Consider the following 13,195-nt stretch of genomic DNA (forward strand, 5'->3'; position numbering starts at 1 on the left):
AAAAGTAGCATTACTCTCTATCTTTGAATACAGCAAGGCCTTTGATGTCTGTGGAAGGTTTCACTGCTTTATTTGTAGCTTTGACTCTGGACATCTCTTGATTTTTACTTCATTTCAGCTCAGACCACACTGTGCTGTCTCTTCCTGTCAAACAAGTGATGTGTCACCCACCCTCCCTATCGTACTCTCTCTGTAACTAAGTTTGACCGTCATCAGTGTCCTTTCTGCTCTTTTAATTGTCACATTAAGATTGTAGACAGATGAAATAAGAAAGACAAAGACTTTGGCTTAGAAAAGAAGAAAAACACAAGCATGAAAATACAAACTAGTTTTTACTTTTTTGGTTGCTTGTATTCACCACCTTCATCTGAGAACAACCACAGAATAATATGATAAAGCATCAGAGCTGCAGTTCCAGTTGCTTCCTGAGTCTATCTAGTGGCAGCATAAACAACATGAGTTTCCTCCTCTCTCTCTGCTGCTGGCCTCCTGCTTCTTATTGTTTTTGGAAGGAACCTCAGCACTGAAGAGTTCAGCTCATCTGAGCCCAAATACTGTAAATCAGAGAGTTGGAGTCACATACTGTATCTCACACTGCAATCTCTGTTTTTTCAATGTCTTCAAGTGCTGCACCTTTTACCAACACAGTTCTTCAGAAGTCAGAAAAAACAAAATGTAGTAGCAGTTTTATTTGGTGTGTTTTGTGGTTGTTGCTACATTGTGAAAGTAACACACTGGAGAAAATAGTACAGAGCTGAAGGCCATTCTTGCTGTGGTTGAGATGTCTCTTTTAGGCTGACACAGACAGTACTGTTTGTTACACTTGAAAGTGGCAGGATGGACGACTGAGAGCATAAATACATGTTACATGCTAAAAAAACACACCTGGATGTTAGCTGTAGACTATTTTCTTCCACGTACCACTATAGACACAGCGACATACTGTATGTACTGTGCATACAGTCTATATTAAGTCAACATTTAAAGCTTAAGTTTCTGTATTGATGTGCTGTAATAACATCTTTACAAGAGCGATATGAAATAAAACTCAGCGCTAGAAAGAAGATGCAACTGTTATGCATCTTTTTTTCTGCCAAAGTGATGGTCTCCTGTCCACCAAACACACAAAAACACATAAAAACACAAGTGCAGATTCACATGAAAAAGCATCAGTTCCCCTCTGAAGAGCTTTTCTTGTTTCTTGAGTCTATCTGGTGGCAGCATACACAACATTTGGCTCCACCGCTCTTCTTTTTGCTTTTTGACAGAAAGTCACTGCTGCATAGTTCAGGTCATCAGAGCCCAGATTCTGTAAATAAAAGTATTTACAGTCAGTCACCTTAACAAGTGGAAATGAAGAGAAAAACAAAACAATGGCTGGACATGATCTTAAATTATAAAACAAATACAAGTAAATGATCAAACTTTACTTGTAAAGTAAATGATAAAACATGATTCACCTCACTCTGTTGTCGATTCTTTTCTTCATTAGCTGCCAAATGAAAGAGACAATGTATCTAATCAGTTAATTGACCGTCATTATTCTAAAACTTTACTGTTATTCTGTTTTTGGCAAACATGAAATTTAGTATTCTTCCAAAATATTTACACAACTTTAAAGAATTTGTGAAAAAAAAACTATAAACCAAATACAAGATCGAAACATTACCTCTCTGAAGTTTTCTGTTTTTAACAACCAGACCAATGATGACCGTAGTGTGGAGAACAAACAGACTGCCCAAGATCACCAAGATCACACCCATCAGCTTTGTTGTTGCATCCGACTCTGCCACAAGAAAGATCTTTAATCAGACTGTTTCCCCTTTTCTAGCTAAAAATGACGAACATTAAAATGGACAAATGAATTTTGCACAATGAAATCTCTAAGAGACTCTTACGTTTAGACTTTCTGCCAATGTCATCATATGATTCATCATCACTGCCTTTTAATGAAATGAAGATACATTTTATTTTTATTTTGCTTTAAAAATGTGCATCAATATCTTGTTCTGACAATAATTAAATAGCCACATATAGAAAGACATAAGAGAAGAATATACATTTCATAACATCTTACCTTCAACATTTAAATGTATGACACTTAAAAATGTCTGTCCGTAAATGTTAAATCCACAGAAATAAACCCCTGAGTCAGATAAATTCACTTTCTTAATGTTGAGAGAGGTTGTGGAAATGTTGGAGCTCATTTGAAATTTTCCATTTTGAAATCCATCACAGTATTTAACAGCTTTAGAGCTGGTCATAGATGAGATACAGCTGGCTTTGGTTCTGTTGACCAGTCTGAACCAGGATGTTGTTGCTTGAACTTTGTAAATTGTGGTGCACTGCAGTGTGACGTTTTCACCAGACTGGACCTCCACAGTGTGAGACTCAGAAAGTGAGACAGAGATCCAGCCTGAAACACACAGCAGAGACAACAAGAGATTTAGTTGTTATAGGAAGAAAAACAAAACCTCTTAATAAATTGAATAATGAGCAAAAACCATTAAATTCTGGCAGCAATGAAGTTGAGAGAAATGTAGTGGCAGAACTTACTGATGCTGCAGAGAATGAAAGCTGTTATCAAGGTAAGGTTCATCATGGTGCGTATGATTGTAGCTCAGCAATGTGTGTAATCAAACTGTGCTCCAGGAAGGGTGCTCTCAACTTAAGAGGTGGGGCCATTTTTTCTTGCTCATACAGTTGCGTAAACTGTCCACGTGAATGCTTTCTGTAAAACGAGTGTTGATGCCAAATGATCGTCTGAACGGATACGAGATGGTTATCCTAAAGATTATTTTAGCTACGTAGTGTTCAAACCAAAGTTAAAGAATGATAGAATTTACACACACACCCCTCCCAAATCTGAACAAACCCCGGTGAAACCCAAATATAGCAAAAGCTAGCCAGCTAAGGAGATATAATATACAGGTTTGGATTTACCCAAAGGTGTTTTCACAGCAAAGCTAACACACCTGGAGCAATCTGTCTCTCTACTGAATGCACACAGACATTATGTTGATCCTCCATCCAATTCTTTGTAAGACAGCAATCCCACCTTCCTATGTAGGAGTAAAAAGAGCATCACTGGGATTAGTAACTGTGTCAATACTGAATTTAAAAACTGAATCCCTTACATTACTTGTAAGAGATTTGAAACTACTCATTAATGAAAAATGTATCACATCAGTGTAATGTGCTCTGGTTAAAACATTGATCAAGAATGTTGTTGGATTTGTTCTGTGTCAGCTGTCAACTGATCTTTGTCTGACTCGATACTAGTAAAACCTCACAATATGTCAATAATGTGTATAGACCAGAGGCAGACTGAACACCACTGGATGTCATGTAGGCAGCTATACTGGAAACATCTACAATGTCCAGATGATGGGGCGGCTGTGGCTCAGGAGGTAGAGCCGGTCATCCACTCATCGGAAGATCAGCGGTTCGATTCCCGACTCCTCCAGTCCACATGCCGATATGTCATTGGGCAAGATACTTAACCCCTCAGTGTATGAATGTGTGTGAATGGTTAGTTTCCTCTGATGGGCAGGTTGGGACCTTGCATGGTAGCCCCTGTACCCATTCAGCTTATCAATGTGTGTGAATGGGTGAATGTGATTTGTAGTTTAAAAGCGCTTTGAGTGGTCGGAAGACTAGAAAGGTGCTATACAAGTACAGTCCATTTACCATTTACCATGATCAGCTGTCGTCCTCTAGAACCTCAACAGTGAGGCTCAGCTAAGTGATGTACTGCTGTGAATACGTATGTAATGGAATCACTGATCTTCACACACACTCACTAAAGAATATCATAGTAAAACAAGCTATTTTTGGAAGATGCTTGATAATTATGTCTCCGTAAGCCAACAGCTTGACATATATATCAGGTATGAATGTGGGAACTAATGAAAGGTGAATTAAAAAAATCATATGCCAATTAGCAGAACTTTATTTCTGTTTATCCAGTTCCTCCACATGGTACCTCAGAAAAACTTGATGCTGCCAGTCTTCCTTTGAATTTGACGTACCAAATGAATCACTGTGTCACGCACACCTGACATGCACCTTGTCTTGAGAGGATCTGTGTGCATTGATTGAAAAAAATGCAATTTGTATTTTCTGTACCTGGGCAGGTCTTAATCTATCTGGACAGGTCTTAATCTATCTGGACAGGTCTTAATCTATCTGGACAGGCTGCCCAAGTAGAGAGAAACACTGATGTACAGTCTGGAGCAGAGTGAATGTTTTCACATGAGGCTGTCAGTGTCAAACTGTGTCACAAGTTGCTTATAGATCATGTGAAGATAAAACAGTGGTGCAAGTTTGTCAGAAGTGTTAAGATACATATACAGATATGTCACTAATACAGACAGGGCTGTTTGTCACCACAGTGTAAAGTGCAACAAGGGGCAGGTGGGAGCCACATATAATTGTATTTATAAATACGACCTTTTAAAATACATATTTGAATTCAGACATTTAGTACATCAACATCAGTTTAAATATCCATTTTTCACTTTGATGGTTGTAAGTTTTGCAAAAAGGTTTTTGTAAATGTTCTGTAGAAGCTGATCATTTAGTCTACTTGACAGCAGAAAGTCACACAGTTAACTACACAGTTAACTACACAGTTAACTACACAGTTAACTACACAGTTTTGAATGAACAGGTCTCTTGACTTTCAGGTCAGTTGTGCTCTGACTACACTGTGATATTATGTGTACCTCACTCACTCCTCCACTGTTGCATCTAACTCTCTTTATAAGAGAATGTGGACAGTCATCAATGTCCTTACTGGCTCCTCCTCCATCAAACACCAATCATATTGTTTTGCTGTCAGATCTCCATCTGAGGCAGATAAAATAATCAAGAAAGAGACTATGAGAGAGATGAGAATGAAAACATTTAGCTCACTTTATTTATTTGCAGAAATAACAAAACACACACAAACAATACATTAAAGAATTAAAAATGATTCTCATCAGGTGCTTAACTCAACAACACACAACACAATTTTGTATGAATAAAACTTGTTTAGATGATTTGACATCATTTTTGGATAAGTTGATGGTGTGTATCGCTACCCTCACAATACTCCAGCAGCAGATTAATGAAGCATTAGTTTCACTCTGAGCTGTTGCTGTTGTTTCTTCTTGTCTGTCTGCTGGCAGCATAAATAACATGAGTGTCCACTTCTCTCTGTGATGCAGGCCTCCTGCTTCTTATTGTTGTTGAATACAAAGTCAGTGCTGTGTCCTTCAGCTGATCAGAGTCCAGATTCTGTAAATAAAAGTACATGCAGTTCTACATGTCAAATAGCTGAGTTTGTGAGAAAAACACTATTGACTTGTGATGATTCTACAACCTTTGAAATGATCAAACACAAAAGTGGATTTACCTTGTTCACTAGTGAATTCTGCCCTTCAGTGGCAGCTGAGTGACAGAGACAATACATCTGATCAGTTAATAGAAAGTTTGCTGTCATCACATTTTGGCTACAAGAAATGTTCTATTTTTTCATCATACTGACACTATTGAACATTTCCATAAGTGTTTAGTTTGAGTAATTCTTATAAAGTACCTGTCTTAAGTTTCCTGACTTTAAGCAGCAGACCAATGATGACCATTACAAGGAAAACAGTCAGACCAGCCAGGATCACACTCGTCAACTTTGTTGTTCCATCAGACTCTTCTACAAGAAAGATCATTAAATCAGACTAAATTACTACCAGAAGTGACTTGAGATGGAAAAACAAATCAAGCAGAGATGTTTCATTTTCAAATGTTTGACAATCTGCATTTCTACATCTGCAAATCTTACTTTTAGATGTGTCGTCCACGTCATCATGTGATCCATCATCACTGCCTTTTAATGAAATGAAGATACATTTAGTCTTGATTTTGAGAGATTTGCATCACAATCATTGTTTGGTAATGTTTAAACTGTCACTTTGTTGCATATGTAGATATTAGATAATAATGATGAAATATATTAACAATATAAACATAAATGACCAAACAAAATACAAGACTTAACATTAATCTTACCTTTAACTTTTAAATGTATGTCACTGAAAACATAACGTACACTTGTGTAGAATGCACAGAAATACAGTCCAGAGTCTGTTGAATCCACTTGTTTGATGTTCAGAGAGACAGTAGAGATGTTGGAGCTCATTTCAAATTTTCCATTCTGAACACCATCACAGAATTCAGCTTTGCTGTCAGACCTGATCTTAACAGAGATACAGTAGATCTTGGTTCAGTTGACAAGTCTCAGCCAGAAAGTTATAGACTCATGTTTTAATATATTGGGACACTGCAGTGTGACTGCTTGACCAGACTGGACCTCCACAACCTGAGACTCAGACACTGAGACAGAGATCCAGCCTGAAACACACAGCAGAGACAAGTTGTTACAGGAAGATAAACGATACCTCTTAATGAATTTAACAGTGAGTATATAAGTTTCAATCATGTCGGCTGAACATAGAATAACAACATTTGTAATGAAGTTGAGACTAATTCAAAGCCAATACTCACTAATGCTGCAGAGACTTAAAGCAGTTATCAAGGTAAAGGTCCTCATGGTGTGTATGACTGAAGCTCTGCAATGTCCGTACTTGATGTGTGACCCAGGAAGGTTGATCTCAACATAAAGAGGCGGGCTGTTTTCTTGTTGCTTGTCTTGTTCCTCAAACTGACATTAATGCTTTCAGGAAAAGCATTTTGATGCAGATGTTTGCCTCAATGAGAACGAGACAAAGTTATTTTTCAGACAATGTGATTTAATAATAAATAATCTTCAAGCCAAATTACATACAATATAGTGAAGAAAGATATATTGAATAAGAGTGTTTCCCCTAGGTTGATTGCTTTGGGGCGGTGGGGGGTGAAGGGTTGTGATGGCTGATGAAAAACTCAGAAGACACATTTCCACGACAACGATTTGGAAGACGAGTCTTTTCTTTGTCTTGAGAAGCTGCAGCATTTATTTATTTACTGCCAGACTGACAAGTTACTGCTAACCTTTTCATCTGCTCCGCTCGCATTCACCGTCACTTTTCTGCCTCTCTCTCTCTGCACTCGCTCAAGAACACACGCTCATTTACACACTCACCACACACACACACACATTACACACTGCCCTATTCCTAAACAGAGCTACACTATGGCAGTGTGGCGCTGCTGAATGAATATTGGGGAAACACTGAGATATTTACCTCAATATCCAGTTTCTTGCTGTTTGTGCTTTTTCTATTATATCATTACACATTATAGCTGCTCCAAGACTAAACAGTGAGTGCTGACATGCTCTCCATGTTGTTGTTATCTCTGATTTCTTCTCAGAGCTGAATACAAACCTTGAGTGCACTTATCATTTTTAATTGTTTTTAATATTCTCATTCAACATTTCTTCTTTTACTGTCATTAATAATGTTGTTCTGTAACCTGTGAAACTAACTGTGGCCTAAACATTGTCAGTCATGTTCTAATGAAATAAACAATAAAAAGATTGGGAGCAAGAAAATCCTGAGAACATTTTTCAGGACCCGTTATTGTCGAGTGCTTTCATCTAAATTTCACAAAGTACATGCTTCATATCTGGTTGTGTAAATATGAGTTTGTATATTTCAACAAGTGTGAAAGAAACTGTGAAGGTCAATTAGTCAGTTTGTATAAAGTAATGAGTGGAGTAGTGAAATATTGTCAGGAGTTGATATATACTGGTAACTTTTAACTAGACTTGGATGTTTGTGGTTATGGCTGAAAACCAGTCTTCCTGTGGTTTAGACTTTACTGTTGCTGTTTGTCGTCTGCTGGTTATTTCTACACTTTGTTTCTCCAAAACATCTGTACAAATACAGCTGCAGATTGTGTTTTATCCTCACGAGCAAAGCAACAAGGCTGGTGTCACTTTTTCTTTTTAGACTTTCTCACAGATTAGTGAGTTCAGAAGCATCATAATGTGTTCAGACCACACTGTGTTGTCTCCACTGTGAAAGACTTCAACTCTCTCTATACTCTGTGTAGTCATCAGTGTCCAAAGGACAAGATAATAGCAAGATTTTTGACAAGTGAAGGGAAAAATAAAAAAGGCAACAAAACTCATCATTAACAAGCCGAAGTGCAGCTTCATGCTGTCTGTTGTGGCCTCTCTGCTCTGCATGTGTGTGTGTGTCGCTCAAACGAAACACAGCAGAGAAGAGAGATGGAGAAGCATCGGAAACTCTGAAACACATAAAAAAACACAGCAATGTAACCTGTTCATTACATTTTTATAGTGTTCTGACCTCATACCCTGCGTGCTGTTATTGGCTGGGGGCTACACACCCACTGCCCAAAGGCTGACACCCAGAAGAATTCACACACCTCCACTGGGTCATAAGTGATGATTGAGAGTCATTACTTTAGTATGAGTCTATACATTGTTTGTTTTAGGAAAATCCTGCATAATATGCCTTTAAATATGTTGCACTGACTATTACTGGATATTTGATTATGGAGAATCAACAAAACTACAACCCAGTGTCAGATAGATTCATAAGCCTGATTTTGAAAAATAAAATGTAGATATTGAATGCCATTTCAAATGTTCCTTTTTGAACCCCATTACAGAAAGAAGCAGGCTCAATATAATTGTACAGAGAGGAAATACAACAGGGCTTGTTTCTGTTGACCAGTCTAAACCAGAATATGTGAGAGGAAGAAGTGGAAAAGTTGAAGCACAGCAGAGAGTCTTCTTCACCAAGCTGGACCTCCACAGTCTGAAACTCAGAGGCTGAGCTGATATAGGAAGAAAAAACACAACCTAAATTCAGCACTTTCCAGCAACATGTGACAGTAAATAGCTCTCTCAATGTTGTACTTAATAGTTCAGTTACTGTGGTCTGTAAAGAACGTGACGGTTTGAGATGAGATGGATTTACACTTGATGGTATTTTAACTGATTACATCTCAACAGATACATCACCAAAATATCTTCACGTTAAGAGGAAAACAAGTTGTGTGAAAGAGGAACAGTTTTAATTGCATGTGGTTTTACAGCAGAGAGCTAAAGGCCAGTCTTGCTGTGGTTTTGTTTTGGCTGGTTCATACTTTTACCACAATGGAAAATGACAGGGGCAGGGTGCACAAGACTTGTTACATGTCTGCACAGTTACTATACTTATTCACTGTGTCAGTACATAATGGAGACATTTCTAAAATGTAGAAATAATAATATATTGAACCAAATAGAGGAAAATATAGTCTTGTTGAGATTGTTTGTACATTAGTAGAGATCAAGAGGTTAAACAAATTTAGTTTCATGACCCATGATGTTCACTTGAGACCACACTGTGCTGTACTTCCTGTCAAACAAGTGACGTTTACCTCACTCACTCCTCCCTTCTTGCAGACCATCTGACTCTCCCTATAAGGAGATTTGACAGTCATCAGTGTCCTTTTCTGGCTCCTCCTCCATCAAACATCTAACATGCTGTCGTTTCTCTCAGATTAGGATCAGAGGCAGACAGAATAAGAAAGACTTTAACAGAGAAGGATTGAAAGAAACACAAGCAATAAAATGCAAACTTTTAATTTATTGATCATTTTTCACAGTGAGTCCTTCCACCCACTGCCCACACACAAACACACATCAGATTACTGTGATAAAGCATCAGTTCCTCTCTGAGTTTATCTGCTGGCAGCACAAGTTCTCACCTTTTTTCTTTTTTCTGTCTGAAGAATAAAATGAAGACAAACAAGATAAAAAGACACTGAGACTGAGAGCAAGAGAGAAAGAAGCACGAGAGAATCAAAAGTCAACCAGAACATAATTAAAATGAGATTCTAGACAAAGTGATGTCAACTGCTCCTACTTACCACTCACATATGAAAACACATCAGCCAATTACAGGCCTGGAATTAAGTCGTTTTTAGGTCAAGGCCACTTTGGCCTTTGATAATTACAAATTTATTGGGGCATTGCAAGGTCAAAACCAATGGTGCAACAACAATAAGTGATAATTATATTGTGTAAAGATAAAACAGTACACAGTCAACAATTAGTAGTCAGTGAATTGAAAAACAGTATTGAGTTTATTAAAACTGTACACTGAATGTTTGACTTTTCCACAAAATGCTGCCTGATTGATTTTTTAAAAATGTGAACAATTCATCATATTAATTGCTATTGTTATATTTTAATGATAAAATTAAGTCTATAAATGGGCTAAGGGTGATGAAAATGAATCTGAACAAGTTTCCACACGTGTGCAACTATTAGCATTTGAGTCTGAGATCATAGGAGCAGTCACAAAAATGACTTAAAACCATAGACTGTATAAAAATGCTTAAAACACTTTTTTAAACGTTAAACATTAAACACACTGATGAGAAACGTCTCAAGGAGAGACTCGGATGAGAGCTGCCAGTCATGTAACAGCCGGCAGACTCTGCTGATCTGTCTTAACTGAGAAGTGACCGTCTGCTTACAGAGAAATGTGTGTGTGTGTGTGTGTGTGTGTGTGTGTGTGTGTGTGTGTTAATGTTGCATCACACTGAAAAAGTAGCAACCCGTCAGATCTCACAGCAAGTTACAAACTCTATGTATGTTCATAGTTAGCCAACAGCAATATCCTGGTTAGGATGTCAACAGTTAACTGCTGAGAATATTTTTGACTGGTTATGCATGTCGGTCTACAGGTTCATTTGCATACACACTGCACTAATGGCTTGTTCACAACATCAGATATTCTTTTTCAATGGATAAAGTACCAATGTAAAACTGACTTCTACACAGAGTGTTGCATTATGGGCTGTTTGTAACATTAATGTTGCTAGGCTAGCGATTGTCTTAAAGTCTGTTTATAGTGAGTGTGTTGGAGTCAATCAGCACTAAAAGTGTTTCGCTAGTCCAGTTTAACCTGCTGGAGTTCTGAAGGATCATGGAATGTGTTTTTCTGCCACGGAGGAAATAAATTCATGATGAGTGAAAACGAGTGAAGCATCTTCTGACCTCTCTACTACTACTACAAGCTGCCAATGACCAGTTCAAAACAGGGCACGCTAAACTGGCCATGGGGGTAGTTAATTTTAGAAGGGGCATTACGGCCACACTCTGGGGCATCCACGGCACTGGTTGTTTGGCCGTGGCATAATTCCTGCCCTGCAATTAATATGACAAAGCATATTCTAAACTCACACATCCAGTAGCTTCCTGAATCTGGTGGCAGCAGCAAACACAACATTCAGCTCCAGCTCTCTCTCTGATGCAGACCTGCAATTTTTCTTTTGTCTTTGGATGGGCTACATAGTTCAGGTCATCTGAGCTCACATTTTGTACATAAGAGTTCACACAGTCATGTGTTGTATCTTAGATGCTGTAGCTGAATTTGTCAGGTATCATCCTTAAATCTGTGCATAATTAAAGTTTTTTTAAAATGTCTTTCTTCCAAACAAGTAGGATAAATCTTGTAATTCAGTCACATTAAAGTTATAATACTATTGTTTTGTCCAATAGCCATTCAATGTATTTCTATTCAGTAATGATCTCTCAGTATAGTAGTTATGCTTCACTCCTGCAGCTTCTACTGTTGTTGTGTATCAGAAGGTGCATTATTGCTCAAATACCAACAGAAAGATGAGAAAAAGGAATTAAAAGTTGATCATAACTTTGTATCATTCAAGTTGTCATTTGTTATTGATTACTAGGACTGTTTTCTGCTCCTGTTATGAGATGTTGAGTCATGGAGGGATTTTCTTATTAATGTTAACAATCTCCTGTTTCCTGCCATTGTGTTTTTGATCCTAATGTTAATGCATTATAACAAGACTACCAGAAGACAAAACACAAGACAACAACAAAACATTTTCATCTTTGTGGATACAGAATACAGGTCACTGTTTCCAGTTAGTATTCTCTAACTGATATCTGAGAGTGAAACCAGAGACTAAATGACTAAAGACCAAATGGAGAGCCATGAATGTGTGCTGGCAAAAATTTGTTGGAGAGCAGATGTTGATGTAGCTTGTGAAGGTAAAGTGAGTTTGTGTAAAATAAAAGTGACTCATGGTGGATGTTTAAAAGTAGCATTACTCTCTATCTTTGAATACAGCAAGGCCTTTGATGTCTGTGGAAGGTTTCACTGCTTTATTTGTAGCTTTGACTCTGGATATCTCTTGATTTTTACCTCATTTCAGCTCAGACCACACTGTGTTGTCTCTTCCTGTCAAACAAGTGATGTGTCACCCACCCTCCCTATCGTACTCTCTCTGTAACTAAGTTTGACCGTCATCAGTGTCCTTTCAGCTCTTTTAATTGTCACATTAAGATTGTAGACAGATGAAATAAGAAAGACAAAGACTTTGGCTTAGAAAAAAAAAAGAAAAACACAAGCATGAAAATACAAACTAGTTTTTATTTTTGTGGTTGCTTGTATTCACCACCTTCATCTGAGAACAACCACAGAATAATATGATAAAGCATCAGAGCTGCAGTTCCAGTTGCTTCCTGAGTCTATCTAGTGGCAGCATAAACAACATGAGTTTCCTCCTCTCTCTCTGCTGCTGGCCTCCTGCTTCTTATTGTTTTTGGAAGGAACCTCAGCACTGAAGAGTTCAGCTCATCTGAGCCCAAATACTGTAAATCAGAGAATTGGAGTCACATACTGTATCTCACACTGCAATCTCTGTTTTTTCAATGTCTTCAAGTGCTGCACCTTTTACCAACACAGTTCTTCAGAAGTCAGATAAAACAAAATGTAGTAGCAGTTTTATTTGGTGTGTTTTGTGGTTGTTGCTACATTGTGAAAGTAACATACTGGAGAAAATAGTACAGAGCTGAAGGCCATTCTTGCTGTGGTTGAGATGTCTCTTTTAGGCTGACACAGACAGTACTGTTTGTTACACTTGAAAGTGGCAGGATGGACGACTGAGAGCATAAATACATGTTACATGCTAAAAAAACACACCTGAATGTTAGCTGTAGACTATTTTCTTCCACGTACCACTATAGACACACCGACATACTGTATGTACTGTGCATACAGTCTATATTAAGTCAACATTTAAAGCTTAAGTTTCTGTATTGATGTGCTGTAATAACGTCTTTACAAGAGTGATATGAAATAAAACTCAGCACTAGAAAGAAGATGCAACTGTTATGCATCTTTTTTCTGCCAAAGTGATGGTCTCCTGTCTACCAAAC

At 37.8% G+C, this 13,195-nt stretch overlaps 1 long non-coding RNA gene across 1 annotated transcript; it reads right to left on the reverse strand.

Moving 5' to 3' along the window:
• Window positions 1-313: 313 nt before the first annotated feature.
• On the reverse strand, window positions 314-1,813 carry LOC137174642 (uncharacterized). The gene is made up of 3 exons (XR_010925426.1): window positions 1,670-1,813; window positions 1,461-1,492; window positions 314-1,309 (listed from the first exon to the last, which is right to left on the reverse strand). It is a non-coding gene; the product is annotated as an uncharacterized lncRNA (long non-coding RNA).
• Window positions 1,814-13,195: the final 11,382 nt, after the last annotated feature.

Source organism: Thunnus thynnus, chromosome 22 (assembly GCF_963924715.1).
Source record: "Thunnus thynnus chromosome 22, fThuThy2.1, whole genome shotgun sequence".
In the NCBI taxonomy this organism is placed as follows: domain Eukaryota; kingdom Metazoa; phylum Chordata; class Actinopteri; order Scombriformes; family Scombridae; genus Thunnus; species Thunnus thynnus.